Source organism: Macaca thibetana, chromosome 13 (genome assembly GCF_024542745.1).
Source record: "Macaca thibetana thibetana isolate TM-01 chromosome 13, ASM2454274v1, whole genome shotgun sequence".
NCBI lineage: Eukaryota > Metazoa > Chordata > Mammalia > Primates > Cercopithecidae > Macaca > Macaca thibetana.
In genome coordinates this window covers 55057602-55072642 of record NC_065590.1, presented here as the reverse complement: position 1 = coordinate 55072642, position 15041 = coordinate 55057602, and the positions used below count along the sequence as shown (strand labels likewise).

The 15041-nt window shown below is 34.3% G+C and overlaps 1 long non-coding RNA gene across 1 annotated transcript in view; it reads right to left on the bottom strand.

The window, feature by feature from the left end:
* The window catches only part of LOC126933719 (uncharacterized), a 151694-nt gene that overhangs the window by 96811 nt on the left and 39842 nt on the right, over positions 1-15041 (bottom strand). The window lies entirely within an intron of this gene.

The window sequence follows — 15041 nt, the reverse complement described above, 5'->3', positions numbered from 1 at the left end:
TAACAGAGGTCAAAGAAATCGGGTTTTATTCTGGGGATGGGAGGCCCGGTAAAGTAATCCAGGATTAAGGAAGGAAATCAGCAAAGCATCATAAAGGATGTATCAGAAAGCGGAAAGCATGGGGGCAGGGCAGCCATGTGGAAAACATTGCAGCAGGTCAGGTAGGGGATGATGATGCCCTAAATGATGACGAGTATCAGGGGGAGAAGAGAATTAAGTTGATCATGCATCACACATACTCTCTTTTCATGGGTTAGAACTCAATTCCCAAGTGACCATTTGAGAATAAACAAAATATTTCAACAAGACAGCTTATTTACACTAATAATTTTTACTGCAATTTAAAAAAAAATTGATTTCATCCTATTTTAAATAACAAGAGTTCAATTAATTTTGGCAAATACTTAAATTCTCTGAATTCAAATTCTTCTGGGTATTTTGGACTAAATTATGCAAACTACCTTATGTTTTGCCTATTCCATGGTTCTAGGGATTCGTAGAAGAGCAACTATGAAAACAAATCTGTGTAACAAATCCTAAATGAGTTTCAATTCAAAAAATATTTACTAGGTGTTCTGTGAGTGGATTGAATTTTAGGTAGTATACACCTGGTTTCTACAATTTAGAATGAAAGTTGCAGTAAGCCAGATAAACAAAAGTTGTAGATCAAGGAGATATATTATATCCCAATATAAGTAGCAGTGAGTATGTGCTAAGAGACATTCTACCATGCAGTGATAGACGTTAAGTTTAGCAACCACACCGAGCTGACCTGTTTTTCAAAATAGGGGTAAATGAAATATCTCTGCCCTTTATCAAATTGTGCAGATTTGGTCACCATTGTGCATTGCTTATGGTTAATTAGTTTGCTATTCCCCAGACAATAAGTCAATAAATAAATCACTAGATGCACCTGATATTAAACAGGGTCAGTGTATTTTCATTACATCTTCAGTTCTTCCTGTTACATAATTTTTGTGCTAATGAAGGAAAAGATGAACGAAAGAAAGAAATGCCAATTCTTTATAGAATAAAAATAATTTTCTTATCATCCAAAGTAGTGAACTTGGGATGATAAAAATATAAAATTAAATTATTTTCTAGATTCTTTTGTTAGATGTGGCAGGAATCTTAATCTTCAGTTAGCCTTTCCATTGCAGCTCTGTTAGGCCCTTTTTGGAGAAGGAAGGAGTAAAGCATTCATTCAAGAGTGAAGAGTTCTCTGATCACACCCATGTACAAAAAGGCTATGGCTTTGGATCTAAGAATAGGACAAAGTCATAAGGTCCCACGGCACTTGCCTGGAGGTTAATTAATCAGTATTAGTTCTCATCTTCCCAACTATATTTTTACTTGCTACCAATAGGCTGAGCAGATGGTAAGGACCAGAAATCTGGCACGTCTTGAAAAATAATCAGATCTCATCAACTCAATTCGTTTTGGAAACTACATTAGAAATTCCTTGCTGACTTAAGGAGAAACTGCTTCCTTTTAATGTTTGTTCTGGGAACAAGATTCCTACTGAAAACAATTTTTCTCTGGTTAATCACCAGGACCCTCCACCGCCCCCCACCCCCTCAATCTACCCCACCGCACAACATACAAACTCTTTGTTTCCATTATCCAGTGAAATAAATGAATATTTTTTTCCTCTAAATAAACATTTTTAATGAGGTAGCATAGACTATGGCTAGGAGAAGCCACCCAAAAATGATTCCTTTCACTTTGGCTGACTCCAGTGACTTAGAACAATCTCTTGTCCCTTTAAAGAAACTCATACACACACACACACAGAAGAAAAAATAAATCTCAAAACAGTGAAGAAGAATAAAGAAAAAACATAAGGTATGTTCTATAAAGGAGCCAAATAGTCAGTCTCCTGCCAGCAAACCTGAGATGATTAATTGCCAGCTCCACAGAAGGTGGAAAGTTTTAAAACAAGAAAAGAAAAAATAGCGTGAGAAAAAAAAAATTGTCAACGTTAAACAATTTAGCTCTCTCTCAAATTATTTGATAACAAATTAAGAAAAAAAAAGAGAACATTGAAGTTAAATCCAATAATGCCTTTCTGGTGGCAGGCACAGATCCAGCCATGAGATTACCAGAACTCTCTCTTAAAGACAGCTAATATCATTATATTAGTTAACACAAAGGTGTAAAGATACTAAATAAAAATCAAGTCAATACAAAAATTTTAACTGTGTATAAAAAATACAAAGATCGGCCAGGCATGGTGGCTCATGCCTGTAATTCCAGCACTTTGGGAGGCCGAGGCTGGCAGATCATGAGGTCAAGAGAATGAGACCTTCCTGGCCAACACAGTGAAGCCTCATCTCTACTAAAACTACAAGAATTAGCTGGGTGTGGTGGCAGGAGCCTGTAGTCCAGCTATTCAGGAGGGGAGAATCGATCGAACCTGGGAGGCGGAGGTTGCAGTGAGCCAAGATCTCTCCACTACACTCCAGCCTGGGCGACAGAGCGAGACTCTGTCTCAAAAAAAAAAAAAAAAAAAAAAAAAAAAATCAGTGGCATATTTGGCTTCAAGTTAAATAATTTTTGTTTTTGCTCTTTTGTTTTATAGAGTAGTCTTTTGTTTATTCATTTGTATTAATAATATATGTATGTATATATTTGTGTATATATATATATGTATGTATGCATATGTATATGTCAATATTTTGAAAACCTTTATATTTAGGCAGTATTAGACTGGGGGAAAAAAGTGAACAAGAATGTACTAAAATCCCAGCTTTTGTAGGGCTTACTTTCTACTGAAATAACAGATATTAAACATCAACTTTAAATAAACTATACAATATTATAAGGTGACCACTACCTTGGAGAAAAACAAGACAGAGATGAGGGATAGGAAGTGTCGGGATAGGATGGTTTTAACTTAGTATTGGGTGGTTAGGAGAGGCTTTGTTGAAAAGTGACCTTTAAGCCAGGATTCAAAGGAGTTAAGGGAGAGATCTACATGAGGAAGAGGAAACAGTAGATGAGAAGGCAGCCTGTGGCTGGCATTTATTGAGTTATAACAGAACCTCTAGGTTACAGTGAGCAAGTGGAGAGTAGCAGGAGATAAAGGAAAAGAGATAATGCGGCCAGATGATGCAATGCTCTGTAGGTAATAGTAAGTGAAGTGACATGGTAAGACCTTGGAAAGTTTTGAGCTGAAAAATGATGTATTCTGATATGTCATTTATATAAATAAATACACACACACACACACACACACACACACACACACACACATATATATAAAAAATCTTTTTTTTGAGACGGAGTCTCACTCTGTCACCCGGGCTGAAGTGCAGTGGTGCGATCTCGGCTCATTGCAACCTCCGCTTCCTGGGTTTAAGCAATTCTCCTGCCTCAGTCTCCTGAATAGCTGGGATTATAGGTGCCCACCACCACACCTGGCTAATGTTTTTCATATTCTTAGTAAAGACAGGGTTTCACTATATTGGCCAGGCTGGTCTTAAACTCCTGACCTCGTGATCCACCCTCCTCAGCCTCCCAAAGTGCTGGGATTACAGGCATGAGCCACCGAACCTGGCCCGCTTCTTCCTATGAAAATAAATTGATGTCGGCAAAAAGCTGAGGCAGGAAGGCTAGTGAAATAATCTAGGCTTCAAATATAAATTGTGGTGTTGTAGAAAATGTGGGCATTGATAACACCTGACAATCTTTGGTTATAAAGTGGTCATCCAGGTACTGTTTCTATTCATTTTTTTTTTTTTTGTTATCACCAACATTGAAATACTTGTTTAAAAACTCTTAGAATCTTGAAAATAAGTTCAAAGACCTCTAACAGAAGTGAGAAGTAAATAGTTCTGTGGCATACTTTTAATTTTAATTTTGCAGTTACATTTTTTGTTGCTTTTAAATAAAAACACTTTAAAAACCTAAAAAATCACCCTATCTCAGTCATGCATGGCCATCACCTGAGAGTGCCAGAAATGTAGAATCTGATGCTCCACCCAAGACACCCCCAATTTGTAGGCATGTTAAAGTTGTAGTAGCACAGCTCTATTCCACATTAAATTTATAGATTTAAAAATGGACTTCAGATAGCAAGATAACAAAGACTCCCTAGATTCTTTACATTCATTTGTGTCTCTGGTTGTTTTAAATAGGTTTTTCCCTCTCTTTGTAACAGGATAATAACCATTCGAAGGCAAATTTCTCATCACAGAAAGGTGTAATATTGTAAAATTTCTTGTAAAAGGGAGATGGGGGCTTGACTTTGCTCATTGCTGCATCTGAAGCAACTAGAATAGTGCCTTAACCAAAGTGGGTGTTTACCAATTTTGAATGAATTAACATACAGATTTGTATGCATACCTCTCATTCTTACTGAAAATGCAAACAAGCCAAACACAAGAATGGACAAAAAAATGTAAATCTAAAATATAATTAATCAAAACAGTTATCTGCTTGCTTTTGAAGGTTTTGTAAGAAAGGGTTGGCAATGTAAGGATAAGACCCGACTAAATGAGCAAAATAGAATTATACTACATAAAGTCCAGTTTCTTTCTTCATTAAAACAATTATCTAGAAAAGGTTATTTATTTTCTCAATAATCTAATTTTTATTGGATCTGAAGCCAAAATTAGCAGTGAAGATAAGAACAAAGGTATAATCATTGGTAAGGTGGTAAGACTTTTTCCTACTTTAAACTTGAAAAGTCATGCAATTTCTGTGTCAATATACATCTAGCTAACCTTTATTATGCTCTTATTATCAACCTCTTCTATTAAATTATCTTCTCCTATATTTGGCTGGTTCTTACTAGTGATATTTAGCTTGTAACTATAAGAAGTAGGATGTAGAAAGGAGGGAGAGAGAGAAAAAAAAAAGAGAAAGGGAAAGGCTCTTGCCTTTACCATATCAGGGAGAAATACAGTTTTTTATGCTAGGTTTGTAGTACTGAACAAGACCCTATTTATTTAACATAAGGAGGAGGGAAAAGGAAGATTGCTTTTAAAATTAATTCAAAATGAATCATAGCTCTAAAGCTCTGTAAGAAGATGCAATAGAAAATCTACATGTCTTCTGGATAGGCAAATATTTCTTAGAGTATACACCATAAAAGATAGATGACATACTATAAAAGTTTGATTAATTAAAATGTATTAAAATTAAGAAATATGCTGATTAAAAGATGTGATAAGAAAAAAACAGGCAAGTCACAGACTGGATCTACATTGACATGGAAATCATATAGCTTTTCAAATTGAAGATATGAAAAAATCCTTAATATTCTATCTAATGATTATAACAATGTGCTTATGTTTATGAAGAAAGAAACTTTAGAGTTTATAGAGTCTATAGTCTATTTTGCCCATTAAATCTCGTCTTATCCTTCTATTACCAAGCCTTTCTTACAAAACATTTTAAGAACAAATAAATTGACACGATGTATTTCTGACAGACAACTTATATTCAGATTACCTAAATAATAAAAGTTTTAAACAGATGTTTTCTAATAGAAGATAGACAGATGGCCAAGAAATACACAAAGATTCTCATCTAAATAAATAGCAAGAAATTTCAAGTTAAAATCACAATGAGCTACTACTTTACATTCACTACAATAGTTAAAATTAAAAAGATGGGCAATACCAAGTATTGGAAAACATTTTATCAGTTTGTCATAAGGTTATACCTACCCGTATCATGACTCAGCAATTCTTCTGCTATCCATTTACCCAAGAAATATGAAAATCTATGTCTACACAAAGACTTGCACACCAATTCATGGTACCTTTATTTAGAATAGCCGGAAACTGCAAGTAATCTGTGCCATTTGTCAGTTTATTACCTCTCAACTACGAATACACTGTTCATTCACTGCTCTGTGAAAATAGGGCTGTGTGCTTTAAATATTTCTCTTTCGAATAATAACACAATGTTAAGATTTCTCAGTAGAAGGTGCCAGAAGAAAGCACAAGGTGAAAGGACACGTGTTGATTTCAGCAGGCCCCTCTTACCAAGCTCCTTCTACTTGCAGTTTCACTAGTGATGGGCACATGGAGAGTCTAGCTTTTCCAATGTCCAGCCCCTGCTGCATACATTTCCCCCAGTGCCCAGCCCCCAGAATTAGGGGCTTCTCCAGGCACAACTTCTTATAATGACTGATAGCCATCAGGGACCCAAATCTCCCACCATACCTCTTACCTGGGTTGGTGAACTGATATCAATAGAGTCCCTCCCCAATGAACATCTTCACCTATAGCCCATCAGTTGATTTGTGATGAGTTCCAAACGTAGCATCTTTCTTGGCATGGCTTCTACCAGCACCAGAGAGGGTATATTTTCAGCAAGTTCCATGGGTGTCTCACTGTCTTCTCTGTCATCCAGTGAACCACATCTATTTCTTCTCCAGTGAAGTCTGGATCTCAACCTTTGATGAAAGAATTCCTCTTCCTTGGGTACTCTATTACATCCCTTGGGATAGTTTGACTTTTCCACTGTCTATGGTTCTTATATTCATTTGAGGTCTCTCTACTTCTTGCTAGCCAATCACATGTTAATTCTATTCTTTGTTATATTTAATATTTTTTCATACTAAAACTTTCTCTGTTTAAATTACTGTTTTTTCCTCCTAGTTGGACCCTGACTGAAACACAACTAAATTGTCTACCAATTTAACAAGTGAATAGACAAATACATAATGGTATGTGTCTAAAAGTGACTACTACTTAACCATAAAAAAGAAGAATGAAGTAATATGCAACAACCTGAAAAATATCTCAAAAACATATTGAATGAAAGAAACCAAATGCAAAATAATTCTTACCATAAAATCCCATTTCTATAACATTTTAGAATAGGCAAAGCCAATACATAGGGAGAGAAAGCAGGTCCATGGTTGCTTGAGGCCATATATAAGGGGAGGGGGAGTTAACTGTAAAAGAGCACAAGTTTACTGTGTAGGGCGATTAAAACATTGTATTTGTTATTTATTATGTTGGTAGTTGCATGAGCATATGCATTTGTCAAAAGTCATCAAATTGAAGCAGGTGCATTTTATTTTCTCTAAATTATACCTCAATAATTTGGTTAAAAATTAAAATAAAAATTATTATCACACTAGTAAATATTCACTTACAGTGTTATATTAAGTATGATTGAAAGTCATGGCAATTGACTCTTCTACATCCATTTTGCCCCAGATAATTAGTCTAATCTCTTTGCATTTTGCCATCAATTTGTTAGAGAACAGGCATGTGATTCAGGACTGGTCAATGAATCATGAGTTGAATTATTCCAGAAGGGTTTGTGGAGAGAGTTTTCTAACTCCTGAAAAAGTAACAGTAGAAACATAATCTTTCTTTTCTTTCTATGTTCTCATGTCTGGAAATGGATTCTGTGAATGCCTATAAACATCTGATGGGATAAACAACCACAAATCTAACTCACAGACAGCTAGAAGTATGTATTGCTCATGCAAATGGGGCAACTGGCAGGGCAGCTCTGTTAATGTTGGCTAGACTTAGTTATATATCTGAGGATTGACTGGGCTATTGGTTGATCCAGACGTGCCTTGCTTAAGATGTCTGGGGTGACTCCATGTGTCTCTCATCCCCCAGCAGGCTGGCCCAATCATATTCTCAAGGCACAAAAGCAAGTCCTTTTTTTAAAAAAAACCCATAGTTTATTTTATTAAGTTCTGGGATACATGTGCTGTACATGCAGGTCTGGAACATAGGTAAATGTGTGCCATGGTGGTTTACTGCACCTATCAACCCATCACTTAGGTATTAAGCTCTGCATGCATTAGCTATGTGACATATGCTAACAGTCTGCCAAAGCAAGTTGCACATCCAAATCAATATCAAGGTGCATATGCATAGAGTCCATCTCTTGATTAAGAAGCTGAAATGTAACTTGATAAATGATGTAAAGAAAGGATGAGACAAAAATGTAAGCTTTTAGTCCAGCTAATCTGCCAATTAAACTTATGCCTATCCTGTTCTAGATCTGTACTTGTCTCATGCAAAGCTGATATACATCTATTTCAGTCTCAAAATTCTCATCAAACCTTCCATGCCCTGCTCAAATGATATCCTCACCATGAATACATCTCTGATCTTCCCAGCAGGAATTAATCTTTCCCTGTCCTTTGTGTCTCCATGTTACTTTCTCCATATCTATAATTCAGCACTCCTTCTTGTACATTATTTTACTTATTTGGGCCTCTTTTCTCCCACCGTCTCAACCACTATACATTGCAAAATCTGACAGGTTGCCAAGATATTGAAAAATACTAGTAGACTTCTAACAAGGGAATTCTCTAAATTATTATAGAAGAGAGAGAGAGAGGGATGACATGTTTATGATTTCTATCCTTCCTCTCTGATTTTAGAAGTCGTTATGAAAATTTTATTTTCACTAATTTACTTTGAAAGCAGCCTCTCAAATCAAGGGTTACCAACCCATGGTGCTTGCACAAACTCTGTGCAATTTCTAATTTTGGCTTACCTTGATTTCCCAAGGTGCTACTCTGTGACAGAGTTTGCATTTTCCCTCCTCCCCTTCTATCACTTTCCCTGGTTTCCCAAGCATACTTACCATTGGGATAAACTAAAAGTCATTTTCTTGTAATTAAATGCATTCAAAATGTAGTTCACCAAGCATAAAAACTCCCCTAATCTTCTATCAACAAAAGCCCAATAAGGCAATCTGTATGAATGAGTTCTTAAGTTTAAACCCCACAGGTCAGGTGAGTGGGTTTCACAATTAGTTTTAAAATCACTGAAGTAGGAGACAAACATTTTACATACTATTAAAACATAGTAAAGTATTTGTAAAAGTGAAATCATGTAAAAATGTCTGACTTAAGGACATAAGTCATCAATAATGGCAGTAGGTACTTATGAAGCATCTACTGTGGCTTGGCATTGAGGTAGAGATGATAGGAAAGCTAAAAATGAACACGCAACCAATTAGCCAATATGCTACGTTCAGTGATGAGATGTGGACGAACACTTTACATTATCACTAAGGTGATTATAATCATTAATTTTCATATCTGTTAGCTTTATTCTTCTACTTCTGAAAGCCACTTGTGATTCTCTGAACACACATCTTCCTTTTTTACTGAGAAGATGCCAAAAAGGATCAATAACATCCTATTCCATAAAGATGCTGCTTCTTAAATGACATGATCAGAGTGATTTAGGGTATTTAAATGAATTGGTCCCAAGCAAGACAAAATATGGATTTTACCACTTTGAAAGAATTAAAAACAAGTTACTCTGGTTCTCGAATACACTTTTTCTATTACTGTGTGTATTAGTCTGTTCTTGCAGTACTACAAAGAAGTAACTGAAACTGAGTAATTTGTAAAGAAAATACGTTTAATTGGCTCACCGTTCTACAGGTTGTACAGGAAAAATGGCTGGGGAGGTTTCAGGAAACTTTTGATCATGGCAGAAGGGGAAGCAGGCATATCTTACATGGCCAGAGCAGGAGGCGGAGAGCAAAGGGGAGGTGCTACACACTTTTAAACAGCCGGATCTCATGCGAATCCACTCACTATTATGAGAACAGCAAGGAGCAAATTTGCCCCCGATGATGTAATCACCTCTCACCAGGACTCTCCTCGAACATTGGGGATTACAATTCAACATGAGATTTGAGCGGGGACACAAATCCAAACCTTATCACTGTGCATTCTGAAGTTCAATTTAGACTTTGATTTATTATTATTTTTTAAGAGATGACTGCTGCTTTTCGAAGGATCATTTTTTATGTTGCAATTTTGATACAAAAACACAGTGAGGTAGTATGAATAGATGCTACTATACTGGGTTATCCCCAAATTAGAGATGAACAGAGGGACAAGGATTTACGTGATAAGCCCAAGTTCACACTGGTATGCCCGGGAACAAAAGTGAGAGTTTCTAGTTTATGCTCAATGCCCTTTTCAATACAAAAGAGCTCTGGTTACTTTTATCAAAGCAGAACACCTGAGAATCTAATTATGCACTAAAAGTCTCAGACAGATGGGTTTGTGCTCTTTTCTTATATTTTGAAATTAAATCATCTCTGGATTTTATGGCAAAATATCCTTATCAAACACTAATATTGTGTATACAGTGTACACATTTTATTCGTTTTGTGGCTACCTTAGTCTCAACATCTTTAGTGAAGATCTATTTTCACTATATTGGCATTTTCACAAATAAATTAGTTAACTCGTGAACCTGAAGAAAATGACTGGATATAGAACCAAAAAACAATTCAGACAGAATAACAAAATGCTAATTGTTTGATTATGATGATAAATTTAAGATGATGATTTTCTATGATCAAGGGCAATGCCTCTGAAAACTGGCTGTCATAGTTCAGTCTAGGGTTGCTTTTTATTAGGTGTGGCTTGGGCTAAGTTATTAAACCTTCTTTATGTCTTAGTGTACTACTTTATAAAATTATGACAAAAGTTAATACCTAACTCATAAGCTTGTAGTAGATTAGATGAACTAATGTATGTAAAGCACTTAGACATGTCATGCATATAAATAAGTACTCAATAATAGTTGGATATTTTATTATGGCCCTAGTATGAAAGCCCACAGGAATTAATTATAGTTATTTTTTAAACTACGATTGAGATGTTCTTTTTCCATATATGTTTTACAATCTGTCCTATGTCTTTTTATCAATATTCTTTTACTCTCAGAATTTATGAAGATAAAACAGGCTTACAGAAAATTATGCAGCCCTTTATTTTTTATGAAAGATTGTGAAAAAAACTTCTAGAGGAATAACCATTATTTAATGTTAAATGTTAGAATTTGAAAATCTAATAAACTCCAAGTTACGGAGAGTAGGGGTGAGTTGTTATTCTTATGCAGTCATCTCTCCTTCCCATTCTTTAATCCCCTCTTTTAATTACATTCCTCATTTTCATTTTATTCTTTTTAATATTTTTATCTCATCACCTTCCTTCTATATCATTTTGGTATACTCTAATGTCCTAGAGAATAATAAAAAATAGGTATTATTATTTTTAAATAAGTGTATATTTCTTTTTCTTACTCTTTATAATGTGTATACTACTGAGTATATGTCTCTTACAAATGATTCCTTATTTCTATTTGACTCTTGGCTATCTCTAAAGAACCTATAAAACTTTGCCGTAAATAACCTCCCAAAAAGGTAAAGTCTAATTTGCACTTAAGATGAAGGTAATCTTGATTTTACTAGTTTTTTTCAGCTTTTCCAATTCTTACTCCCACTTTTATATTAAAGAACTGCCATGATGTTCATTTGGCATTTGTTCTTCCCTTGAGAGCCTAGGAGGTAACACTTACAAAGTAAATGATAATTTCCTGTTTCTCTGTTACTGTCTAGACGATCCTGTTCCTTGGAGGTCAGTAAAACACATGGTCAAATTGATTTTCTGAGGCCCCCAAATCTAAAGTCTTTGTGGTATTTCAGATAATCCTTTGATGCCATTGTGGTTTGTGAATGCTAAATGGTATTTTTGATCTATGCCAGTACTCATCCCTAGTCAGAATGTCATTAACTTTCTCCTTTGCTGCAAACTTTCATAGAAAGCCACATGGAGGTGATACATCAATTTGGAAATAGTTAATTAGCAGCCTGCTTCTCTTTGCAGTTCTCTTCAACAAGGTCATACACATTAACAGACATATTTTGTGGCACTAAGTCGCCATAAAATTTAGTTTGACAATTTTATTTCAGTATGGGTATTGGTCTTTTCCTTAGTATGTTCAATATAAAAAAAAACTGTGTAAAGATGTCGAACATTCAGCACATTAATAGAAGAGTAAGGCACATGCCTTAGAAATGAGAAAAATATACGAAAATGCTCTTTCACTCCTTCTACATTAAAAATACTAACTTGAGGGAAAAAGTCATGTTTTTATAAAAGATGGTTGAAAATTAAAATATATGTGATATTGTTTCAAAAATGGCTATGGCATAATTTTCAACCCATAAATAATGGGATTTTAAACATAGATGTGTGTGCTTTATTGAAAAATCAAGAAAAATTCTCTCATGCACTTGTCATTAAGGAGTGTATGAAACTGACACAATCAACACAGACAATAACCGGTAGTGATAACAATGGCTTCATACAGTGACATATACAACTATCATTACTGAGAATAATGACAAAATTTATGGTGATACATAGATTCTCAAGAGTCTGAAGAATTTAATATTTTGCCACATATCAGATATCTTACTCTAGTTCTCTTTAATTAACTTATAACAATCTAACATTTCTCAAATTTGCTTAGCTTTTTATTATGTTTGTTGACACAAGAGAGTTACATGAAATTAATTCATGAATACACCTATCAGAGGAAATTATGCTTACATGATGGGAAAAAATAAGATGAATGAGCGATGAGTGATGAGCGATGAAATGAGCGATGAAATGGGGATTATTACCAACATTCTTGGTGCTGAGACTTTATCATTTTAACAATCAGTTGCTGGTGCCAAGTGGAACAGGTTAGATACAAAACGAAAATTAGGAAATTGCTCATGTCTTCAATATTCTCAGCATCTATTTGGAGGAAAAATATAGAAGTGAGACTACTTCTAAATTGCATGATTTATTAGAGGCAAAATTGGATTACAGAAAAGTGGAGGTGTGACTGGAGTAAGGTAGATGAAAAGATTAATATGAGTGGTGAAACTTTCTAAGAAATAGTAATGTATTGCTAGGTTTCACCTAGATGGGCAAGTAGAATGATTTCATATTAGGAGAAAAGAATGCTAGAGGCAATAAGAAAAAGTGAGAGTAACTGTGGTACATTCTGGGTATCTTACAAGAAGTTCCAGTTTTATCCAAGGGAGATTTTGATACCTAGAAGAGAAAGCATGAAATTTGGAATTCAAAAGGCCTCGTTTGAATTTCTTTTCTGCCTCTTACCATCTGTGTGACTTGAGCAAGTTAATTAATATCATTTAGTCTTAATTTTTCTCATCTGCAAATTAGAAGAAGTAACAAATAATTTAAAAGTATTTATAGGGGTTATATGAGGTAACAAATTTAAAAGTCCATAACAATATCTGAAAATATAATAGGAAATTCATAAATATCTTCTAATGATCCAAACTTGAATTCGTAGACAAAAATGTCAAAAACTGAGCTTATGTTTTGGTTATAGATTGGGAGATTCAACATAGTAAAAATGTCAGTTGTCCTCAAATAAATATAAAGGTTTAACATAATTTTCATCACATTCCCAGCAAGTAGATATAGATCATCCTAAAATTTATATAGAAAGGCAAAGAGGCTAAAATAGCTCAAATAATTGTAAAAGAGAAGAAGAAAGTGAGAGAAGAAAGTGTAACTAATTTCAAGCTTTTTCATGTACTACAGTAATCAAGGCTGTGGCAGTGCAAGAGGGACAGACACATAGATCTATTGGAATAAAATAGGTATTCTGGAAATAAGCCCAAAAATTTATCACAGAAATATGCCCAACAAATTTTTGACAAAGGTTCAAAAGCAATACAAGAGAGAAAGAATAGCATTTTCAACAAAACAGTACTGGAACAATTCACCATCAATAAGTAGAAAACTTAAACTTTTTAATTTAAAACTTATATTAAGTGTTCTGTGTTATACAAAAAAATAACTTTTAAAATGGATCAATGACTATTGAGGTTTAAATGTGTACCCCAAAGTTCCTGTGTTGGAACTTACTCCCCAATGCAACAGTGTTTAGAGGTAGATCCCAATGGGAGAAACTTAGAGCCAAATAAGCCTCTATTGTTTATAAATTGCCCAATTTCAGTTATTTTGTCGCAGCAACACAAAATGGACTAAGACAATGATTTAAGTGTAAGATATAAATTTATGAAAAATTTAGAAATTATATAGGAGAAAATCTTCAGAATTTGGGATAAACAAAAAGTTAGAGTTTATACCAAAAGCATAAAAGGAAACATTGATAAACTGAGCTTCATCAAAATTTAAAACTCTCACTCACCAACTACTTGGTTAAAAGATAAAAAGACAAGCGATAGATAGAGCCAAATAGTTGCAAACCACATATCCAACAAAGGACTTTTACTTAGAATACCTAAAGGAGTCTCAAAACTCAACAGTAAAACAAAACAAAACAACAACAAAAAAATTCAATAAGAAAACTTCCAAAAAACTTACACAGATACTTCACAGAAGTGGATACACAGGTTTGTATAGGGAGCAAGTTAACACATGAAAAGATATTCAACACCATTAGCCAGAAGAAAAATTAAAATTAAAACAAGAAATTATTACATATCTGTTGTAAAGGTTAAACTTTTTTAAAAGTCACAATGCCAAGTTCTCGCAAATATATGGAGAAACTATAATAGATCAGTCATAAATTGCTAGTGGGAACATAGTATTGCAGCTATTCTGAAAAATAGTTTTCCAATGTGTAAACAAACAAACAAACAAACAAAACTAAACATGCAGCTAACATACAACCAAGCAATTATACCACTGGGCTTTAACCTAAACAAAAAGTTATGATCACACAAGAACTTATACATGGAAATTTATGGAAGTTTAATTCATAATACTACCCAAATAGAAACAACTCAGATGTCCTTCAAAGGATAAATGGTCAAAAACAAGCCAGCAAATAAACAAAGGAAAATAACTTAGGTACATCTATATAGTGAAACACTACACAACAAAGAAAATAAGCAACAACTATTGTTATGTGTACCAATGTAGGTGGTACAATAATGTACCAATAATGCTGAGTAAAAAAAATCCAAAAAGACTACAAAACGTATTATTGCATTTATATAACATTCTTCAAGTTACAAATCATAGAAATAGAGAATGGATTAAGTGGTTTCCTGGAGTTAAGTTCTGGGAATTAAGGGTACGTGGTATATAGTGACAACAAGTTGAGTATGGCTACAAAAGGTCAACAGTCAGAATGCTCCTGGTGATAGAATGTTTTGTATATTGACTATATCAGTATTAATATCGTGATTGTGATATTATAAGCAGAATCTTACCATATACATTTTTATAACTG